The sequence below is a fragment of the Marmota flaviventris genome, chromosome 13 (genome assembly GCF_047511675.1).
Source record: "Marmota flaviventris isolate mMarFla1 chromosome 13, mMarFla1.hap1, whole genome shotgun sequence".
Classification (NCBI taxonomy): domain Eukaryota; kingdom Metazoa; phylum Chordata; class Mammalia; order Rodentia; family Sciuridae; genus Marmota; species Marmota flaviventris.
The window spans coordinates 92,481,718-92,505,014 of record NC_092510.1 but is presented as its reverse complement, the minus strand read 5'-3'; the positions used below and the strand labels follow the sequence as shown (position 1 = coordinate 92,505,014).

At 39.5% G+C, this 23,297-nt stretch overlaps 1 pseudogene; it reads right to left on the bottom strand.

Annotated features, from left to right (window-relative positions):
- Nucleotides 1–6,964: 6,964 nt before the first annotated feature.
- LOC114093017 (olfactory receptor 1J21-like) lies at nt 6,965–22,297 on the bottom strand (annotated as a pseudogene).
- Nucleotides 22,298–23,297: the final 1,000 nt, after the last annotated feature.

Here is a 23,297-nt window from a genome sequence, read left to right as displayed (position 1 = left end):
CCCAGAGTGGAAATATGGCATGTTGAAGGCCAAAGTGCCCAGAGGGCTCATTTTGACATAGTCATACAAGCCTGGAACATAATTTGCTCCATTTTAGTTCACAGTCCTTCCTATTCCCCTCCCCTGCCCCATTCCCCTTCCCCTACCCTGATGATCCTCCTTCTATTAAGCTAAAGTTTTTTTTTCCATTAGTGTCTTATAGATATACACAAAGGTGAAATTCACTGTGGTATATTCATACATGTACCAAACATAAATTGGCCAATGTTGCCTGTAATGTGAGAGAATAATGTGCTGTTTTCCCAATATAAAATACATGCACACACACACACACACACACACTGTCATATCATAATTTTAGTTCCATCTTCCTCTATTCTACATTAAAATAGAATGTAATTGTGTTATATGTAAAGTGTGTGTTATATATAGACACATGTAAGTAGTGACATACATACATACTCACAATCACAGATCTCTCTGACCTATTTTAATTCTAGGAAAAACAGTCAAGAGTGGTACAATTTTCACACAAATTTATACACAATAGATAAATAAAACATTGATACATACAACACAGAATGTTAACATCATATCTAATCATCCACATAGAGAGCACATACTACATACACACATGCATCCATGTAAACAAATATATCAGAGACGACATGTGTGCACATTTGTGTGTGGAAGGATGATTTACAGCTCTCCATAGTCTATATATATTTTTTCTATATAAAAAAGAGTAGGTGTGTAAGTCACTTACTTACTAAATACATTGTATTATATAAAACAAAATAAAAAATACATGTGCATGCATATGCTCACATAAACACATATACCCAGTGCCAAGAGATGATTCTCCTTCTTCCTCTGACCTGCAACAGTCTTGAGCTCAGAAACCTTCTGTTCAAGGTGACTTCCTGAGCCCTCACTTTCTGTTCAGAAGGACCAATATTCAATGAAGAAATTCTCCTGACCTAAGAATCTTTCAAATGTTGCACAACTACTTTCAACTTGCAGGAAAATGGCAAGAAGATCCTCATTTACCAACAGGATTAATACCCTGGGGAAAATAGCCACATGCTCTGCTTAGGGAGGGAGCCAACATGGACTAATTGCCCAATTTCCTGCCTTGCCCATGGGAGGGAACCTGTGAAGGCACCAGAGGGGGAGCCACAGAAGTCCCTGGAAAAGGGGTGCCTGGAAAGCCTCAGTGGCCCTAGTTATCTTGGCTTCTGAGGTAGCACAGCATGGAATTGGCCTCTCGCAATCACATGCTGGTGGAGAGAAAGGCCACAGATTCCGACCCTTTAGAGAACACACTCACTGCCATCTGGGATTGTGCAGGTCTCCCCTCTCCTGTGAGGTACTCCATGGGGCATGCACTGGGCTTGTTTAGTAGAAGGTGGGACTAGACCCAAGGTCATCAAGCGTAGACTGACCTGACTTTGCTACCAGCTCTCCCCTGGCACACTGGGTGCTCTAGCAAGGGCTGAAGTTCCCTGAGGACCTGTTTCCTTGGACCCATGATGGAGAGTGATAGCACCTTGCTCAGGAGGTTATCATGAGAGTTAAATGGAACACTATACATTAAAGCACTGAACCCAGCCTAAGGGACTAACACCCTAATCAGTGTGCCAAATGTGACAGTCCCCTTAATGACTGTTCCAGTTACTATAGCTGTGTAACACACTGACCCAAGACTTCATATCACTGAACAACCATTTTATAAAGCTCACACGTTCTGTGGGTCAGGAATTCAGAAAAGACACAGGCAGTCTCTGATCCTCGGCTGGGAAAAACTGAAGAGGGGCTTCATGTTGGAGAGGCTGAAATGCAAATCAAAACTACTCCATTTCAAAATGGCTCAGGCTGGAGTCATCTGGAGGCACAATCAAGCAAGTATCTAACAGTTGATTGGGGTTATTGGCTGGGACCTGAGCTGGGCTGTCAGTAAAAACACCTGGGTGTGGCCTTTCCACATTGTCTGGGCACCCACATCATGTAGGCCTCCACAGTGGGAGCCCTTAAATGCTGGTTCATAGATTCAAAGCTGAATGACCCAAGAGAACTAGGCAGAAACAGAGTGGCCTTTTCTTTTGTATATAAGTAGCACTCTTGGAAATACATTTTTTAATTGATTTTATTTTTTAAATATATGACAGAGGAATGCATTACAATTCTTATTACACATAAAGAGCACAATTTTTATATCTTTGCTTGTATATAAAGTATGTTTCACATCAATTCATGTCTTCATACATGTACTTTGGATGATAATGATGTCCATCATATTCCACCATCCTTGCTAATCCCCTGCCTCCTCCCTTTCCCTCCCTCCCCTCTTCCCTATCTAGAATTCATCTATTCCTCCCATGCTCCCCCTCCCTACCCCACTAGGAGTCAGACTCTTTATATCAGAGAAAACATTTGGCATTTGGTTTTTTGGGATTGGCTAACTTCACTTAGCATTATCTTCTCCAACGCCATCCATTTACCTGCAAATGCCATGGTTTTATTCTCTTTTATTGCTGAGTAAAATTCCATTGTGTATATATGCCACATTTTTTTATCCATTCATCTACTGAAGGGCATCTAGGTGAGATCCACAGTTTAGCTATTGTGAATTGTGCTGCTATAAACATTGATGTGGCTGTGTCCCTGTAGTATGCTGTTTTCAAGTCCTTCAGGTATAGACTGAGGAAAGGGATAGCTGGGTCAAATGGTGGTTCCATTTCCAGATTTCCAAGGAATCTCCATACTGCTTTCCATATTGGCTGCACCAATTTGCAGTCCCACCAGCAATGCATGAGTGTACCTTTTTCCCACATCCTGGCCAACATGTATTGTTGTTTGTCTTCATAATAGCTGCCATTCTGGCTGGAGTGAGGTGATATTTTAGAGTAGTTTTGATTTGCATTTCTCTAATTGCTAAAGATGTTGAACATTTTTTCATATATCTGTTCATGTCCTTGGCCCATTTATTGATTGGAGGTTTTTTTATGTTTAGCTTTTTGAGTTCTTTATATACTCTAGAGATTAGTGCTCTATCTGATGTGTGAGGGGTAAAAATTTGCTCCCAAGATGTAGGCTCTCTGTTCACCTCACAGATTGTTTCTTTTGCTGAGAAGATGAGTCCATCCCATTTATTGATTCTTGGTTTTAATTCTTGCGCTATAGGAGTCTTATTAAGGAAGTTGGGGCCTAATCCCACATGATGAAGATTAGGGCCTACTTTTTCTTCTATTAGACACAGAGTCTATGGTTTAATTCCTAGGTCCTTGATCCACTTTGAGTTGAGTTTTGTGCATGGTGAGAGATAGGGATTTAATTTCATTTTGTTGCATATGGATTTCCAGTTTTCCCAGCACCATTTGTTGAAGAGGCTATCTTTTCTCCAATGCATGTTTTTGGCAGCTTTGTCTAATATAGATAATTATAATTTTGTGGGTTAGTCTTTGTGTCCTCTATTCTGAACCATTGGTGTATGTGTGTCTCTAAATTCTTCACTAAATGCAGTACAAGGTGTCACCACACCCACTGTCTGAAATGACACATCCCTCAAAGGGATGTGAGAAGAGCAGTCTTAGAAACACCTCATGTTTTATTGTGCATAAATTTAAGGTGCACAACAGAACATCTTGATATGCATGTACATAATGAAATGAGTGCCATAGTAAGTCCAATCAACACATTCATCATCTCCCATACTTATCTCTTTTGTTTATTTTTAATGAAGATATAAAAATAGTATATATATACATACATACATATGTATTTGTATATATATATATACATATATATACATATGGTATACACTATGATAAATATATAAATAAAGAATAAAAAGCTATAGAACTAAAAAATACAACTACTAGTTTATCATTAACAGACATGTAGAATATTTCATCCATCAATGACTAAATACACTTTCATCACAGCAGCACATGGATCCTTCTCTAAAATAGACCACATCTTAAGCCACAAAGCAACTCTTAGCAAATACAAAAAAAATAGAGATAACACCTTGTATTGTATCAGATCATAATGGAATGAAATTAGAAATCAGTGATAAAATAGAAAATAGAAGTTTCTGTAACATCTGGAGACTAAATAATACCTTATTGAATGACAAGTGGATAGCTGAAGAAATAAATTAGGGAGGAAATTGAAAACTCAGCCCAGGTTCCCGTCAACAGATGAATAGACAAAGGAAATGTGGTAGATGCACACAATGGAGTCTCTTCAGCCATAAAGGAGAATAAAATTATGGCATTTGCTGGTAAATGGTAAAACTAGAGGACACCTTGCTGAGTGAAAGAAGCTAGCCTTCTATCATCGGGGGCCATAGGTTTCCTCTCATATGTAGAAGCTAAAGCAAAATAATGGGAAAGGGGGGTTGCATGAAAATAGAAGGGAGTTCAGTGGAGTCAAGTGAAGAGGTTGAAGGGGACAGAGGAGGGATGGGGAAAAGGAGGAACTAGGAAATGATCTTGACCACAGTATGTTATGCTCATGTATGAACACACCTCGGTGAATTCAGCTTGATATCTATAAAACACCAATTACAAAACCAAGAAGGAGAACAGGGGAGGAAGGAGAGGAGAGAAAGAGGACGTACTGGGTCCTGAAATGGATATTCCATGCATTTGTGATTGTCAAAAATGAACCCCACAATGATGTGTGACTATAATGTACTAATGAAAACATTTTTAAACTGTCTCCATCTCAAAAATTTGTTTTATGAATCCAATTAACTTGCATTCATATAAAACTTGTGTGTCCTCACAGAAGAAGAAATTGCTGCTCAAAATTCCATTTAAATTCCTCTGAATTTGCAGTGTGGGTTCTTTACAGGATGGTAGGTTGGAGAGTCACTTTCCCTCAGGAGGTTAAATTTTAACCATCATAGGTGACACTTTGCTCCCATACAGAAAGCAATCTCATTACCTTTGCCTTTCTCAACCTATGCCTTCTTTCTGGAAAACAGGAAAGGAAATTCTAGAAAGCCTAATCCTGCTGCATGCCTGTCGAGGGAGGTGGAGGTGAACCAATGATACCTACCCAGAGAAGCCCAGTCGGATTAAAAGGTAATGAATAGAAAAGAGGTGGGGGTGGGGAGGTGTGGCAGATGAAAAGAGATGTGATAATGAGAAATGATGCCCAGGAAAGGAGGTGTCACTCTTAAGAAAATGTTATCCTTATTTTCTTTAAGAATACTATTCTTAGCTGATCCTGTCATATGTGGTGTGGAGTCATGTGCAGTGGAAGAAGGTGCCCAAGATTCATCTTCCCCTGGTAAGGGGAAATGGACTGGAGCCACACTGCAGCAGTTACCTGAGGCTGGCAGTTTGAGGTTTGGAGAGAAGACAGCAGAGCTCCTTGATGGGCTGCCCAGGTCCCAGGAGGTTAGGGTCACTTCTCTCGTCACATTGTGCTGTGCTGCACAGTATCACATTGTGTATCCACACATGTATTTCAACTGTATATGTTTATGTTATTTTGTTTCTACATCTCAATGCTTTTATGAAGATGAAAATACAGTTTTCTGTAGATTGGGGAAAAACATTACAAATATTTGAAAAATAGTCCTAGGACTTAAAGGGCTCCTGCTATTTTTCTGTTGGCCTTTTGAGGCCTGATCCATTCTGTCTGGGTCTTTGTCCTGATCCTGTATGGAAAACCTTCTCATTCAGGAGAAAAATGTTGTATCCCTAGCTGCCACCACTACAAACAATGAATTTAAAAAAAAAAAAGAGGACAATGAATAAGAAATTATAAAAAACTGGGGAGACTATGAGGGAAGTGGGGGAGAGAGACAGAAAAAGGTTGGCCAGTGGGCATTAAAGAAGAAAAAAGTCTGGTGTTATCTGGTTGTAGGTGATTAAAGGTAAAGATGATATACTGTACATTTGAAAACAGTTACCAGAGGAGTTTTAAATGTTTTTAACACAAAAAGAAGACAATCGAGAAAAATAAATATACTTATCTTAATTTGTACATTACACAATGTACACATTTATCAAAACATCACATGGAACTCTGTAAATACATCAATATTCTGGGCCAATAAAAACAAACATATACTGACATAATTTTCCCATGCTCATATATGAAAACAACACGGTGAATCCCCACCATGTCTCTTTATAAGAATGGAATTTAAGATATATTCAATATATCCCATGCTTGTAAAATGATATCAAAATGAATTTTGCCATCATGTATAACCAAGAACCAATAAATTAAAAAAGAAAAAGAAAAAAAGAAGTGACAAGTGAAGGAAAACAAGTTTTCTGATTAAGCTTACCAACAAGTAAATTCAAATTTAAATACAAAATTTAAACCATCATGAATCTATCAAAAGAAAAAGTCTTGTCATCTTGGGGGGAAAAGCTTTGCTTTGAAAACTTTGCACTATCAAAAAAATGGGGATTAAAATCTGCAATTACATTAAACTTGAAATTGTTTGATTCAGACACAGTGGTGCACACCTATAATATACCAACACCTCAGGAGGCTGAGGTAAGAGATTCCAGCCTGGGTAAAATGGGAAGGCATAGTTTCAAAATAAAAATAATAAAATGATCTTCAGGTATAGCTCACTGGTAGAAGACTTGTCTCACACGTGCAAACTCCTGGGTTCAATCAGAGTACAGCAAAAGAAAATGTTGACTGGCTGATGAAATAATGTTGAACCCTTATTTTTATAAGGGATACCTTATAAAATAAATAAATAATTTAAATAATAAAGAATAAGGAGAAGACAGGAGTACAAGCATGTTGCAAAAGCCTTTTCAAAGTCTCTCAAGATCAAGACAAAGAAAACCTATATCCAAGGTGAAACATAATCTGAAAAATGTTGCCATATTGAGATTGACCAAAAACATCAAGTCAGAGAGGAAAAGATGTATGTGCAGGACTGAGGTCTCATTTCCAGTTATAGGAAATGCAAAGCACATCATGCTGAAAATGTTCCTCTCCTCAGGACATTTCTCAGAGCTCCTTTCATATCCCAATTCCTCAAACTGTAGATAAAGGAATTCAGCATGAGGGTGTCCATAGTGTACAACAGAGACACAATGACATCGTCGTCATTAGAGTTATTGGATGAGGGGACAAAGTAGAGTGCAATAATGGCTCCATAGTACAGAGAAACCACAGAGAGGTGGGAGCCACATGTGGACAAGGCTTTGCAGATGCCCTTGATGGAGGGTCTTCTCAGGACACTGGCCTCAATGTGGCCATAAGAGACCAGAATGCACAGGAGTGGCAGGGTAACAATTGCTAATCCTACAATGAGGATGACCAGCTGATTGATGGTGGTGTCAGAGCTGGACAGCTTGAGTAAGGCAGAGAGATCACAGAAGAAGTGGGGCAGAGTGTTGCCTCCAAGAAAAGAGAGACGGGCTAGGAGGAGGGTGTGCAGAAGGGCAATGGCAAAGGACAAGACCCAGGACACAACCACTAACAGGAAATAGAGGTTCTGTCTCATCATTCTGGTGTAGTGAAGATGACAGGCCACATACCTGTCATAGGCCATTGAGGTCAGGAAGGAAGCTGTCAAGATCCACAAAAATTAAGAAAAAATATGCCCGGGGAATGCACCCAGCATAGGAGATGGATTGAGTCTGCGTCAGCATGTTCATGAGCATCTTTGGAGCCGTGACTGAGGAGAAAGAGATGTCGGTGAGGGCCAAGTGGCTGAGGAAGAAGTACATGGGGGTGTGCAGGCGAGAGTCCAGCCTGATGAGCAGGATGATGAGCAGGTTCCCCAGCACCGTGGTCAGGTACATGCCCAGGAACAGGGCGTAGTACATGCCTTGCTGCTCTGGCTGGATGGGGAGCCCCAGGAGGAGGAACTCGGACACACTGCTCTGATTGTCCCTCCTCGTGTTCTTCAATTTCTCTTTTGCTGGAGATGAAAAAAAAGACACAGAAATGATAAAGAAGGAGAAGTCCTTGAGACTATTACAAAATAAAAATCAGGGTTTTGTACTAGTCAGTAGGTGTTTTTTAACTGGAACATCTCAAGCTTTTTGCCACAGTAATATGCTAGGGAAGGTCTGGACAAAGCTAGTTATTTGTCTACCTAGGAACCAACACAGTATATTTTGGAGAAACCATGAAACATGAATGATCATCAGATGAGACCAGGTGCCAACTTGAGAAACCCAGAAGTTATAATACAAATCTGAGATTAGGGTATTAAGGCTTCTATATTCACAATTTTGGTAGAATGTCATATTACATGAGACTAGGATTCTGAGGAAGCAGTTTCTTATGTGTTCTTCAAAAGGAGTCCTGGATATAAAAATCTGTGAAATGAAGATTGAAATGTGTGAAGTCTAGTTAGATGTTAGGAGAGGACAGGACCAGGGTACCTGAGGGACAGAGAAATCGAATAGCATGATCATCCTGGGAAGGACATGGAGTTGGAGAATTATTGAGGAGCCTGAGTATGTAAGACCTTTTCTGACACAATAGAATCGAAAGTTTCAACTCTATTCTCAAAATAAAGGTATAACCAAGAGAAGACTGAGCCAACATATGACTGAAAGTTTTAAGTAACTTCCTGTCTAACTACAGGAACAGATTTCAGCAAGGCAAGAGAGTCGGCAGGATACAAATAGGAGGTTATGACAGCAGATTAGATACAAATAGTACTTGTCACACTTGGATTGTGGCAGAGGAGATGAATAAAATTACAGATATTTGGTATAAAATTTGGAATAAATCCCAAAAATACATAATGGAGATTAAACAAAAGGAGGCATTTTTGTCTCATATCTTCTCAAAATTCGACACAGAATCCATTTGAGAAAATAATTCAACATGGAAATAAGGTTTTTCCCTATCCTCTCAAAATTCAGAGAGATATTCAGTTCAATGCCGCAGTCTGGCTGGGCACAAAATCACGAGCCACTCAAGCAGGAACAAAGTTTATTTTTTGAAACTGCCGCCAATGTCCGGTACCGCCCGGGAAGATTTTTTCCACCCACGCGGCCTCCTCTCGGACCGCCGAGCGAGCTCCTCCCCCGGAACTCCCTCCTACTGTACTTCCCCAACCAATGGGAACTCTCCAGGAGTCCCGTAGCCAGCCTAGGTGAACAGCAGGAGTCCAATATCCATATGAATGCAAATCTTAACATAATCATATCATCTCAATGGCTAGCTGGCGTCACCTTTCAACCAAAAATGCCATGCATCATATACTTGGCTCTTAGCATCTCCCCCCTTCTGTTTAAGTAACAAGCAATCTGGCTAGGGACCGTGCCTGTTAGGTTTGTCCAATTCAACATATGGTTCTTACCCGTCATCGGAAAACTGACTTTTAGGCGTCAGCCTCCTGTCTTAGGTTGATACCACTGCAATTGGATCATACCCGTCACTGACTACCGGTCCAGCATATAGCCATACTTGTGGATAGGCCTATGTACCAGTGGGGGGGTGAGGTTCTTTGCCTCACCTCTGTTGGCCCCCAAAATTGGCCTTGGTGCTGGTGGGGGGATGAGGTTCTTTACCTCACCTCTGTTGGCCCCCAAAATTAGACCATCACTAGTAGAAGGGAGGAGGATACAGAAATGTCATGACACCAAGTCAATTAACGGCTCCTAGGAAAAATTACATCACTGGTGACACATCAGCAAAGATACGCTAGCACTACCATAATTCTCTGCATCAACAAATAGATCACAAAGCATACAAGTGATACATAGTCCAGGCAAGTTCTGTAAACAGTTCAAAGTAGAGGAATCTATCAATATGTCCATATCCTCCCAAAATAAAGCATACAAGTGATACATAGTCCAGGCAAGTTCTGTAAGCAGTTCAAAGCAGAGGAATCTATCAATATGTCCATATCCTTCCAAAATAAATCGACTCATTGATTGAGCATTACTTGTTGAGTTATAAATCATTGATGTATCAGCTTACACGGTTTGTTGTGATAACTCTCAAAGAAGTTGTAGTTTGGTTTTATCTTTGTCTTCACCGGCACTGGGATGAAAATAGGAATTTTGACAATGATGCTAAAAAAAAAAATATGTAACATTTCAACAGGTACTAAGAAAACAATATTTAGAACAATTTACATTATCCTGAACAGAATTATTAAATATAATGAAAAGGAAAGGTGAAAGTAAACAAACAGATTTGTTAACCTTCTATTTGTTCATATATTAGAACAATCCTCAACAGCTGTTTACCCAAATTAAATTAAACTATTAAAATCACGTGAATAATAAAAAAAATTTTTTTTTTTTTGGATCCATGTGCATGAGCGCCCCTCATATGTGAAATATGGACATACGCACATACAGACATACAACACAAAACAGAAGTGTGCACACATAACATATAACACATAAGACAATAGTAAAGGCCTTGTAGCTTTACCTAGGTGAATCTCCATTGCAATGTTCAAAAACTCCACAGTCAAAATATAAAACTGATCAGAAAAAACATTAACCTAGGTCTGTATGAGCTCAAAAATAAAATAGAACTTTATGATGTGGGAAAAAGCAATAATAAAATAGATATTGAAAAAAACATCCTGGTTAATCACTGTCACAGATGTAAGAATAGCCAAGCTGGAGATCTGGATATCAGCTGTTATGGATTTGAGTGGAATCATCTTCCTTTTGATCTGTAGGAGATGTTTTAGTTAGTCTTTCTGGAATCCAAATCGGCTGCTGTTCTTCCTGTGGAAAAACACAAACAGAGCCCCGACTCCAGACTATCACTGGGTCAGGACCTTTCCATTGTCCTGTTAGAATATCTTTCCAAAGTACCTTAGGCTTATGTACATTTTTTGGATACAAATGTCTTTCCGCAGCACTAAGCCCTGATGAATCCAAATTTAAAAAGTTTAGAGTAAAAAGGGTTATTTTAAGTTTATCTTTGGGGGATATATACCCCTTTCCAATTCCCTCCTTTTGTTTCAATAAGTACATTTTAATAGTTTGATGAGCTCTTTCAACTATGCCTTGTCCTTGTGGATTGTATGGAATTCCTGTTATGTGAGTAATGCCAAATGATGAGCAAAATTGTTTAAAAGAGGTGGACGTATAACCAGGACCATTATCGGTTTTTAACTGTTTTGGAACGCCCACAGTGGCAAAATTTTGTAAGCAATGAGCTATAACATCTTTAGTTTTTTCTCCAGCATGAAGGGAGCCCATCAGAAATCCGGAAGAAGTATCAACTGTAACATGTAAATATTTTAATTTTCCAAATTCTGGCAAGTGTGTGACGTCCATCTGCCAAATATGGTTAGGTATCAGTCCTCTAGGATTGACTCCAAGATTAACTTGTGGTAAAAATGTCACACAATTTTGACATTGTTTTATTATATGTCGGGCTTGTTCTTTAGTTATTTTAAAACGCTTTTGTAAAGTATTAGCATTGACATGGAACCTTTTATGAAAATTTATAGCTTCTTCTATTGTGGAGAAAATATGTATGTCATGTGTAGTTTTATCTGCTAACTCATTGCCCAAACTAAGGGCTCCAGGCAATCCTGTATGTGCCCTGATATGTCCTATAAAGAATGGATCTTTTCTGTCCCAGATTAGACTTTGTATAGTAGAAAACAAAGAGAAAACAGTAGAAGAAGGGGAAATCCTACCAGCATCTTCAAGGGATACTATAGCATTAACTACATACTGACTATCAGAAAATAAATTAAATACAGAATTTTTACACATCATAAAAGCTTGTAATACTGCATTAAGCTCTACCTTTTGAGCTGATTGTTTGGGTACTAAAAATGTAAAAGTTTGATCAGGGGTAACTACTGCTGCTGTACCATTATTTGACCCATCAGTGAATATATTTGGAGCATTCATGATAGGGGGTTTTTTTGTCATCTTTGGAAAAACTACAGGATGTTTAGACCAAAAAGACAACAAAGGATTAGACGGTAAGTGATTATCAAATGAAACATTAGATTTACACATGATTATTGCCCAAGTATTTAACTCATTAGCTAACTCATCAATTTGATCTATAGTATATGGAGTAATAATTTTATTGGGAGAAATCCCAAACACTCCCTTGGCTGCTTTTATTCCTTTGAGTATTAATTGTCCTACAGCCTCAGGATACCTAGTAAGAATAGTGTTAGGAGAATAAGATAAATGTATCCACAATAATGGACCTTCTTGCCAGAATACTCCTGTAGGAATATTTTTTGTTGGCAGTACAATAAATAATAAAGGCAAACTTATATCAATTCTATCCAAATGCATATTTTCCATATATGTTTCAATGATTTTTAATGCCTTTCTTGCTTCAGGCGTCAACATGCGGGGTGAATTTGGATCTGATGGACCTTTTAGAATATCAAATAAAGGTCCCAACTCTCCTGTTGGTATGCCTAGATAAGGCCTTATACAATTTATGTCTCCTAATAACTTTTGAAAGTCGTTAAGTGATTTGAGTTGATCTACTCGTATTTGAATTTTGGGTGGACAGACCATGGTTGAGGATAATAAAACCCCTAAATAATTAATTGGAAGATTTAATTGTACTTTATCTATTGCTATCTCTAGATTATAATTTTTTAATAAATTTGTAAGTGTGGCATAACATTCTAGCAATGTGTTTTTATCTTTATGTGCCAATAACACATCATCCATATAGTGAAATATTTGTAGTTCAGGATTTTGATTTCTAAGTGGCTGGATTGCTTTGTTAACATAAATTTGACACATAGTTGGACTATTAGCCATCCCTTGAGGGAGTACTTTCCATTCATATCTCTGATCAGGACCTTCATGATTTAGTGCAGGGATAGTAAATGCAAAATGTGGACTATCCTCGGGATGAATTGGAATTGAAAAAAAACAATCTTTAATATCTATAGCTAAAACATACCAGGTTTTTGGTAAAGCAGACAATTGGGGAATCCCTGATTGAGCAGGTCCCATAATAACCATCTCATTATTAATGGCTCTTAAATCTTGTAACAATCTCCATTTACCAGATTTCTTTTTAATGACAAAAATGGGAGTATTATGGGGAGATACGGAAGGTTGTATATGTCCCTCCGCTAATTGTTGTTTGACCAGGTCATGGGCTATTTGTATCTTTTCTTTAGTCAGGGGCCACTGAGGAACCCACACTGGTCTTTTTGATTTCCAAGTAATTTTGATTGTCTCAGTGGCCCTTTCTGAAAACCCAATCCATGTCTATTTGTTTTTTGATCTATTTGAATTGGTGCTGTCATACCTTGTTCTTGTTCTCTTAATCTTTCTTCTTTCCTAAAGCCTTGTCTAGCTCTAGTAGTGGGCGCATTAGGATTGATGTTATTTGTTAATGTCAAACCTAATTGATCTAGGACATCTCGTCCCCATAAATTTATAGGAAGATGATCCAATACATAGGGCTGTATAGTTCCTTCACATCCTTCAGGATCCTTCCAATCTAATACCATTGCACTTCTATGGGGATTAGTTGCCACTCCTAGGCCTCGAAGCGTTTGAGTGGCTTGTTGTAATGGCCAGTGTTTTGGCCATTCTTGACGAGATATTATGCTAAGGTCTGCACCTGTATCAAGTAGCCCATTAAAGTCATGTCCTTGAATATTTAGTTTTAGCATTGGGCGAGAATCTAGATTTAAAGACAGCATAGCCCAATCTACACCTGTGGAGCCTAATCCCCTGGAACCTCTTTCTACAGTACTACTGGAAAATTTATCATGTAGGCTGGGTATTATTAATAACTGTGCTATTCTATCTCCTGGTGAAATTACTGATATACCTCTTGGAGAACTAGCTATAATTTTTATTTCACCTTCATAATCGGGATCAATTACCCCAGGACTTATCATAAGTCCTTTTAGTGTTGAAGAACTGCGTCCCAATAATAAGCCTACTGTTCCTTGGGGAAGAGGTCCTTTTACTCCTGTGGGAATGATTTGAACTCCCATCTCTGGAGTTAGTACTGCTCTGGCAGAGGCGCAGATGTCCAACCCTGCGCTCCCTCTAGTTTGTCTGATGAGGGATTTAATGGATAATGCGTCCTGGGCACTACCTTGATGGTGTTGCTGGGTTCCTCCACTGCCCCGTATATTTGTGGTTTTGGGCCCCGGAGCATTGGGCCCTCCAGTCCGTTTTTTGGCAATGGAGCCTGATGTCTTTCTCCACGATATCGTGGGTAAACACTTGGTCCTTGTCTATTTTTTGATAACGGAATACCTTCTATGGTGGTTTGAGAACGGCATTCATTAGCCCAATGTTTCCCTCTACGGCATCGTGGGCAAATACCCGGTATTCTATTCCTTTGATACCTAGCCTTGTTAAACCCTCCTCCTATGGGGCAACTCCTTTTAAAATGTCCTGTTTGATCACAATTATAGCATGTTTTTGGCCTGGCATCTAAAGCCTGTTGTACTGCTGCTAAGACTTGCCCTTGTTCATTAATGTCTCTACATAATTTAATATATGTGTTTAAATCTTCATGTTTCCATGGTCTGATGACCTCTCTGCAGCAACGATTTGCTTGGTCATAAGCCAGTTGTTTTATAAATGGCATTGCCTGTTATGTATCTCCAAATACTCTAGATGCTGTCTGAATAAGCCTATCTACAAATTCAGCGTAAGGTTCATTAGCTCCTTGTATTACCTTAGATAATTGTCCTTGTAAATCTCCATGCCCCTGTAAAGTTTTCCATGCCCTAACTGCGTCTGCAGCAATTTGTGCGTATACGCCAGGATCATATTCAATTTGTTGCCGTTGACCCTCATAAGGTCCTTTTCCTAATAACATCTCTAGATTTCTTTGAGGGTAACCGGCTGTTGCATTTCGCCTAGCTGTCTCCATGCAAAATTCCTCATTGGCAACCTTCCATAACAAATATTGTCCTCCATTTAGCACAGATCGACACATGTTAGCCCAATCTGCTGGCGTCATGTCTAAGTTGGTAATGGATTCGACCATGCTCACAGTGAAGGGTGCTTGCGGCCCGTAGGTTGTTACAGCCTCCTTTAATTGCTTCACTGTTTTGAAATCTAAAGCACGGTGAATTCGTTGCCCTCCTGCCTGCTCAAGTACAGGGCATGCTAATCTTTGGGGTCCTGCCTCAGGATTCCGTCCATCAACTACGGGAGTTGAGGGCCGCTCAGCTGTAGATGGAGCTGTTGGTTGAATTACGCCCTCTGGTGATAGAACGGGGTTAGTAGCAGCCTCCTGTTGTAATTCCCCGCCTGATGGTTGTTTTTCCTCTAAGCTTTCTTTCTTCAAATCTTCCTCTGTCTGACTAGCTTGAGAGACCTTCTCTTTCGCTTGACCTAACATGTTTTCTACCATAGTCTGGACCTCTAACAATTTACTTAACAGTCTTTCGGTTTGTTTTTTACTAGTTTCTAATCTACTATAAAGGTAACGCAACCCAATAAGATAGCATAAAACAAAACCGAAACAGAATGAAACAAAAACCGAACAAAGAATAGTTGTATCAATTTTCTCTTTCTCAGGGCCGAACAACTTCAAACCTTGAGCCAACCAATTTTCCCAGTTTGCCTGAGAAAATTCTAGGGATAGGCAGCTTGAAACAAAAACAAGATAAATCAAAACGAGAACACATTGTTTTTTGAAATGGTCACCCATTTTGTTGCCTTCCCTCAGGGGCGAGCAATTTTACTCACCTCCAAACTTCAGGCGTTCCCCGTGCGGGCCACCAGTTGCCGCAGTCTGGCTGGGCACAAAATCACGAGCCACTCAAGCAGGAACAAAGTTTATTTTTTGAAACTGCCGCCAATGTCCGGTACCGCCCGGGAAGATTTTTTCCACCCACGCGGCCTCCTCTCGGACCGCCGAGCGAGCTCCTCCCCCGGAACTCCCTCCTACTGTACTTCCCCAACCAATGGGAACTCTCCAGGAGTCCCGTAGCCAGCCTAGGTGAACAGCAGGAGTCCAATATCCATATGAATGCAAATCTTAACATAATCATATCATCTCAATGGCTAGCTGGCGTCACCTTTCAACCAAAAATGCCATGCATCATATACTTGGCTCTTAGCAGTTCAATATGAGTTTCTGTACATGGAGCTATTTGTCACAGTATGGGGTGAGTGTGGTAGGATCTAGGGATCAATAGCACATGAGAGAAACAAACATACACACACAAACACCCATAATCAAAATTTTAATATAAATTCTACTTCAGCTCTGACAAAGTTCCTTAGATGGTAAGCAGAGTTCCTTCAGCTATGAGCCAGGAGAAGGTTCTTCCATTTTTCTCTAGCAGGCACAAAATGCAATGAAACAGGTGGTTAAACTCTACAAATCTCAGAGTTCCACTGTGACAGGAAAGAGACTTACAAGTTTAAAAACATTCAAGATGCATATCTGAAAACATTTTTTTCACAGATCCAGAGAAATCAGAGTGAATTCTAAGCTGTCAAACAAAACCATGGAGATGCCCTGGGGGTCAATCACATTATCCCCAGGTCAACTAAACACAGAGAGGATATAATTGCTTTTTTGCCTTTGGCCCCCTTGGGAGAAGAATTACTTGTTGAATCAGCATAAGAGAGCTCACTCTTGGAGGAATAATGATAATGTGACTCACAACGCTTCTTACCTTCTGTTTAATTGGGAAAATGTGGTTCAGAATCCATAACAAACCAAGCTTGAACTTGAATTTGATAACAAAGTTTTTTGCTTCTGACCCCATGCTAAATCAAGAACACTAGAAACACTCTAATCCCATTACTCTCTGAACAAGAGTCAGGAGCTTATAATTCATCATCATTCCTGGACCCAGGGAATGCAATACAGTTCCTACAAATCTTGGTCTCTTACCCAAAAGCTGAGTTGTCAACATTCTGCTGATGCAAGTTACTTGCAAAACCATAAAATAGCCACTCAATGTATGATTTCACTCAACCCCCCACAAAAATGATTCCAAATCCATTGCATGCATCTTCATTGCTTCACAAACATTGAACATCTTATGCTCATTATCCAAGGTGAAGATGTATGAGTATTTGTTATTAATTAGTTTAGCTTTAAAAGGACAAATAAGGGGCTAGGGTTGTGGCTCAGAGGTAGAGCACTCATCTACCATGCATGAGGCTCTGGGTTCAATCCTCAGCACCACCTAAAAATAAAATAAAGATATTATTATAACTAAAAATTAAATATTAAAACAAAGAACAAATTAAAAAGTAAGTTAGTTCGGCTTATGTTAGAAATAAACCCTTACATGGAACTGCTATTTGAATAAAGAAATCCTATAAGAGATTTAGACCTCTGGAATGGTACTGGGTCTTATGGGTCATAGTTGACCATTTATTGCCTGAATGATAATGATCCTTTGGACCTATCGTTTCCTAAAAGTCAAGGGTTGATAATACTTCCTTCCTTCTCACTCCAGAATGTCATTGTCCCCTCCCCTTCCTTGCATTCATAAAGATATACAACAGAAAAGCAATGACTCTGCATAATTTTTCATCTGATTAAACAATGTGAGGAAAAAGAGCTTTTTCAACTAACAACTGACATTACTGCTTCCCCTGATTCTAGATACCTAGAGGACCTTCATCTGTATCATCTTTCACACCAACTTTATCCCATCTTTCTCATTCCAATTTCTATCTTGCCCCCTTTAACAGCTTATTATTTAATAGTAAACTACACTACCATATGTGTGCAGAAAAAAAAATTGAAAAGCAGGCACATAAAATTGAAAAGGATTTCTGGCAAAAGATCAAATGGGATGATAAGCACTTAAGTAGATGATCAGCCTTGCTGGGTGCAGTGGCTCACAACCGTAATCCCAGAAATTCTGGAGGCTATAGAAGGATATTTAAATGTACAAGGCCAGCCTGGGCAACTCAGCCAGATACTGTCTCAAAATAAAAATTTAAAAAGTCCAGGGACTTAGCTCAGTGGTAATGCACCCCTGTGTTCAATTACCAGTATGATCAAAATAATAATAATAATAATAATAATAATAATAATAATAATAATCAGAAAGTTAAATTAAATCCTCAATAAATTCAATTTATATCAAGAGTTTGAAAAAGTTAAGTTGGAGGATACTCTGATGACAATGGTGTATAACTGGAAATATTAGTCACATGTAATAGAGAATTTTTGTAACATGATTTAAAGTTTAAAATGTGCATTGCCATTGACCATCCAATTTCACTACCAGTTTTATAACCAAAATATGATCTGCATATGTCCTACTGAAGATGTAAATAAGCAGGTTCATAGCAATATTGTTCATGATAGCAGGAAAAATAATTACAAAAAGAGTTGAGGTATTTTTACATAAGGAATATTGTGGAAATTTTACCCCACATAATATATGAATTAAAGAAAGTTAATAATAAGATGAAAAATGATACCAACACTATAATAGAACAGAGAAATAAAGATGTATATGTATGTGCATATTTAATCTGGGTAGGTAAGAAAATGCCAAACCACTGGGGTCCATTAGTTTGGACGTTGGGAAAGATATTTCCATTTGGTTTATTTTGGGGCCCTGAAATCTGCATCATTGGTCTATGTGTTCACTTTTTTATTCAAGTAACCTACTGTTGTCATCACTATAGCTTTGTAATAAGTTTTTAAATCAAGTATCGGGATACCTCCAGCTTTGTTCTTTCAGCTCAGCTTTACATTGACCATTATGAGTGTTTTGTAGTTCCATACAAATTTAGGAGTGTTTTTCTATTTATATGAAGACTACCACTGGTATATTGACTGGGATTACATTGAATCTGTGGACTGCTTTTGATAAATAAATGTTTTAGTAATATTAATTCTTCTAGTCCATCATCATTGAATGTCAACATTTTGTGGTGTTCGCTTCAAATATTTTCATCAGTGTTTTGTAATTTTTGTTGTAGATATTATTCACTGCCATGGTCAAATTGATTCCTAGGAATTCTGTTCCACGTTTTTCATAGCTATTGTGAATGGGATTGCTTTCTTGATTTCATTCTCAATAATTTTGTTTGTGGTATACAGAAAAACAGCTGATTTGTGTTTGTTGATTTGGTGTCCTATAAGCTTACTGAATTATTTATCAGTTCTAACAGTTTTATTTATGGAATCTGTAAGGTTTTTTTTACATAAATCATGTCATCTTCAAACAAGGATAATTTGACCTCTTCCTTTCCTATTTGAATGTTCTTTATTTCTTTCTCTTGTCTTATTGCTTTGGCTAAGGCTTCCAACACTGTATTGGAGAGGAATAGTAAACATCCTTATCTTTCTCATAATAGTAGAAAAAATTTCAACTTTTCCTTATTCAAAATGGTATATACTGTTGGTTTGTCATAAATAATTTTTATTGTGTTGTTCTGCATATGATTTTTTGAGTTTTTATCATAAAGTGATGTGATTTTATAAAATTTTTATGCATCTGTTGAGATGATCATGATTTTTATTCTTCATTCTGATGATGAAAATGCTGGACTCGTAAAAAAAAAGTTTGGAAGGGTTCCCTCTCTTTTAATAATTGGAATCACTTGAGAAAAAATGATGCTATTTCTTCAAATTGTGTAAAACTCAGCAGTGTAGACATTCAGTCTTGGGCTTTTCTTTGTTGAAAGATTTTCTTATTACCAATCTGACCTTATTATGCATTTTTTTAATCTGTTGAGGTTTTCTATGTCCTCAGGTTCAATTTTTGGTAGGTTGTACATAGCCAGAATTTTCTCCATTTCTTCTAAATTTCACAATTGTTCCATAATAGTCCCTAGTGATCCTTTGTGTTTCTGTGGTATCTGCTGTAGTATTTTCTTTATCATCTCTGGTTTTATTTATTTGGGGTCCTCTATTTGTTTCTTGATTAGTCTAGCTGAGGTTTTGTCAATTTTGTCTATCTTTTCAAAATATGAACTCTTCATTTATGGTAATATTTTGTATTTTTTATTCTCTATTTTCTTTATTTCAGCACTGATCTTTATTAGATATTTCCTTCTTCCAATTTGGAATTTGGTTCGTTCTTGCTTTTCTTGTTCTTTGAGTTCTATTACCAGGTTGTTTATTTAAGTTTTTCTTTTTTAGTTTTTAGTCAGCTGTTTGACCACTGTGTCCAAAAGACCTGACAAGAACAATTCGGAGGAGGAAAGGTCAATTTGGCACTCGTGATTTCAGAGGCCTCAGTCATAGACAGCCATGCCCATTGCTCTGGGCCCAAGGTAAGGTAGAACATCATGTCAGAAGAATGTGGTGGATGAGAGCAGCTCAGGACAAGGCACTCAGGAAGCAGAGAGAGACTAAGCTCAGTTCACCAGGGACAAAATATACCCCAAAGGCATGCCTCCAGCCTGCCTAAGGTTGTTATCCAGTTAATTCATTCAAATGTACTAATGCACTGATTATATATAAGACTCTCATAACCCAATAATTTCACCTCTAAACTTTCTTTCATTATCTCTCACATGAGCCTTTTGTGTAAATCTCATATTTAAATCATAACTCTGCCACTGATTCCCAAAAGTTCATGCACATCTCACAATGCAAAATTCATTTAGTCTATTTCCAAGAGTCCTAATAGTCTTAACAGTTTTATCGTTTCCCAAAACTCTAACTCCAAAGTCTCCTCTGAGCCTCAAGGCAAACTCTCAATGTGAGCCCCTGTAATAACCAAAAGCAATCCAATATATAAAGGAAAGGCGTAAACATTTCCATTTCAAAAGGATTATTGAAGGGCATAGAAAGAAGGAATGGGACCAAAGAAAGATCAAAAGACAGCTGAGAAAATAAGTTCTGTAGCTCCATGTTCAACATCTGACATGGTTCTCTCCAAAGAGCCTGGGCAGCTCTGCCCCTATGACTTTACTGGTGCAGCTCACATGCCTCTCTCTTGGCTTTCTGTGCTCAATTCCTTCAGCTTTTCTCAGCAGATGTCCCACATCACTGGCATTTCTTAATCCCAGCGGTCTCTAGTGCTGCTCTGGCTCCCTTCTCACATTGCCATGCATCACCCTATCAGGGACAACCCTCAGGAAATCCAGCCCTGCTGCATGCTGCCTGGCCTTCCAGACCTTCCTTTCAGATCTCAGTGGAAACCTCCATGAGCCCCTGTCTCCAGAAACCTGCACCTACAGAGCCAGCACCAAGTGATCGTCACCAAGGTCTGCCACCATCTCCATCAGTAGCCAAGCCTCCAGGGACCACAGCTAAAGCAGCCCTCTGAATGCCCGGGTGACTGAGCACGATGAAACAACATCCTGGGCTCCATCGTACAGCATGGTACCCCAGTGGTCTCTCCTCAAAGGAATTTCACACTCTTTTACACTCTTGAGCCTAAGATGGGGTGGTGAAGAGCAGTGACAAAGAATGGGAGAGCAGTGACTGAGTTTGGGGATCTCTGATGACTTCATGGCTGGGGTGCACCTGCTGCCTGGTAATGTTTCTGTGCAAGGACACAGGACGCCTAGCTGCTATGTTAATGCGCCAGCTGAGGAGGCTCAGTGCAAGAGTCTTATCAGCTTTGAACTTGACCCCAGGCACATAGCTCCCAGGGACAGAGGAATAACTGTGACTGAGGCAGCATCCAGCCAGTGTCCAAACAGTGCCCAAACACTCACCAGCTGTGGCCACAGGTCAGGCTGGATGCTGTCGCTCCCTGTGATGCCTCTGACCCAAGCAACTTTCCATCTTGACCAACCTCTCAATGGTCACAATGGGGGACCTTCCCTTTAAGCTTTCTGGGAATCAGGCAACTTCTTATCCTGGCCTTCCGCCAACTACTGCCACAATTGGGGAACCATCCCCACGTGCTGCTGGAGTCCCAGGCAGCTTCCCTCTGGGACATACCCAACAAAACTGCATCTGCAATCATGGGGAGAGTCCTGCGAGGCTTCTTAGGAAAAAGGTAAATTCCCAGCTATGCCTTCCACCAGCCTCACTGGCAGCAGAGGTCTTGATGGGGGTCAAAGCTACCCTCCCACTTGGATCTGAGCTCTCGCTTCCTGCCACAGTGAATTGCAGGCATCTGCTCCATCTCTGCCTGGCTCCCCTGGAGGCTGTGTGGAGCTGGGTTAGGCTCACACTTCCTGGGGCAGGTCTGCTTCTCCCACTCCCCTTTTTAGGCTAGTAGTGATTCCTCTACAAGATCTTTCTAGAGGGACGCTTAAGAGGTCTCACTGCAGGAGTGCTCCGTCTGGTTTAGTCTGTTATCTGGAGGTGGGAAGATGCAGTGTGGATCCAAAGGGTGACTGGTCACCCCAAAATGGTTGTGGACCTCAGCCCGGCTTTCCAGTCGCACTTTGGTTTTAAACTGTTTGACTTGCTTTGAGGACACCACTGGTCCTGTCATGTTTTAATTTGGTCTTATTTTTTCCAAATGTTGCTACAGGAGTGAGCTCATGTGGTTTTCTGATCCCTCCCACCTTTCCTCTCCCTGGTGCAGGTTCAGGGTTAGCCAACTCTGCGCTTGTTTTCTACTGCAGTAACTGACCTTCCAGTCTCTCCAGATCTTAGACTTTATAATACTGGGTCTTAGAGCATTTATTCTGTCACCCACCTCTCAGATCAGCTGTTCCTTCACTGTTCCGCCATCTTCTAATCCTGACTAGTGACTTTTACAAACTATTCTTATAAAGACTGTATTCTCGTGTGTGTCTGGTCACTAAACGTTCTGTGAGCTTAGTCATCAACTAGTGATTTAATAGAAATGTCCTAGCTTCCTGGATCCAAAAAGAAGAAAACAGCTTTCCTGTTTCTTGCAGATTCTCTGTCTTGGGGTGTACTCTTTCCATGCTTATCTAGGTAGCTATGACTCTACCTTATTCTTGCTGCTTGCAAGCATACTAGAGATTGGCCAGAGCTGAAAGCACAGGGTCTCCTCCGATCATTCTAAGCATGTGTTTATCCCTGAGCATACACATGAACTTCCAGACCCCTGAAATGTGCAGGAGATTTTCACAGCTCTTACCCCCCATATACTTCCATCCCCAGACTCTTCCTCTGTGGCAAAACAATCTTGAAAAATAAGAACAAATTTAAAGGCCTCATACTTCCTGATTTCTAAACATGCTACAAAACTGTGGTCATAAAAATGGTGTGCCACTGGCCCAAGGACAGATATGTAGATTGAGCTGCCGGACTTGAGAGTCCAGAAATAAACCCATACATGTGCACAACTGATTTTCAATAGGGTGCCAAGACCATTCAATGGAGAAAGAATAGTCTCTTCAACACATGGTGCTGGTATAACTGCATATCCACAAAGGAAAAAAAAAATAAAATTGAATCTTATTTCACACCACATGCCAATTTAACTCAAAAATGATCCAAAGATGTAAATATAAGAAATT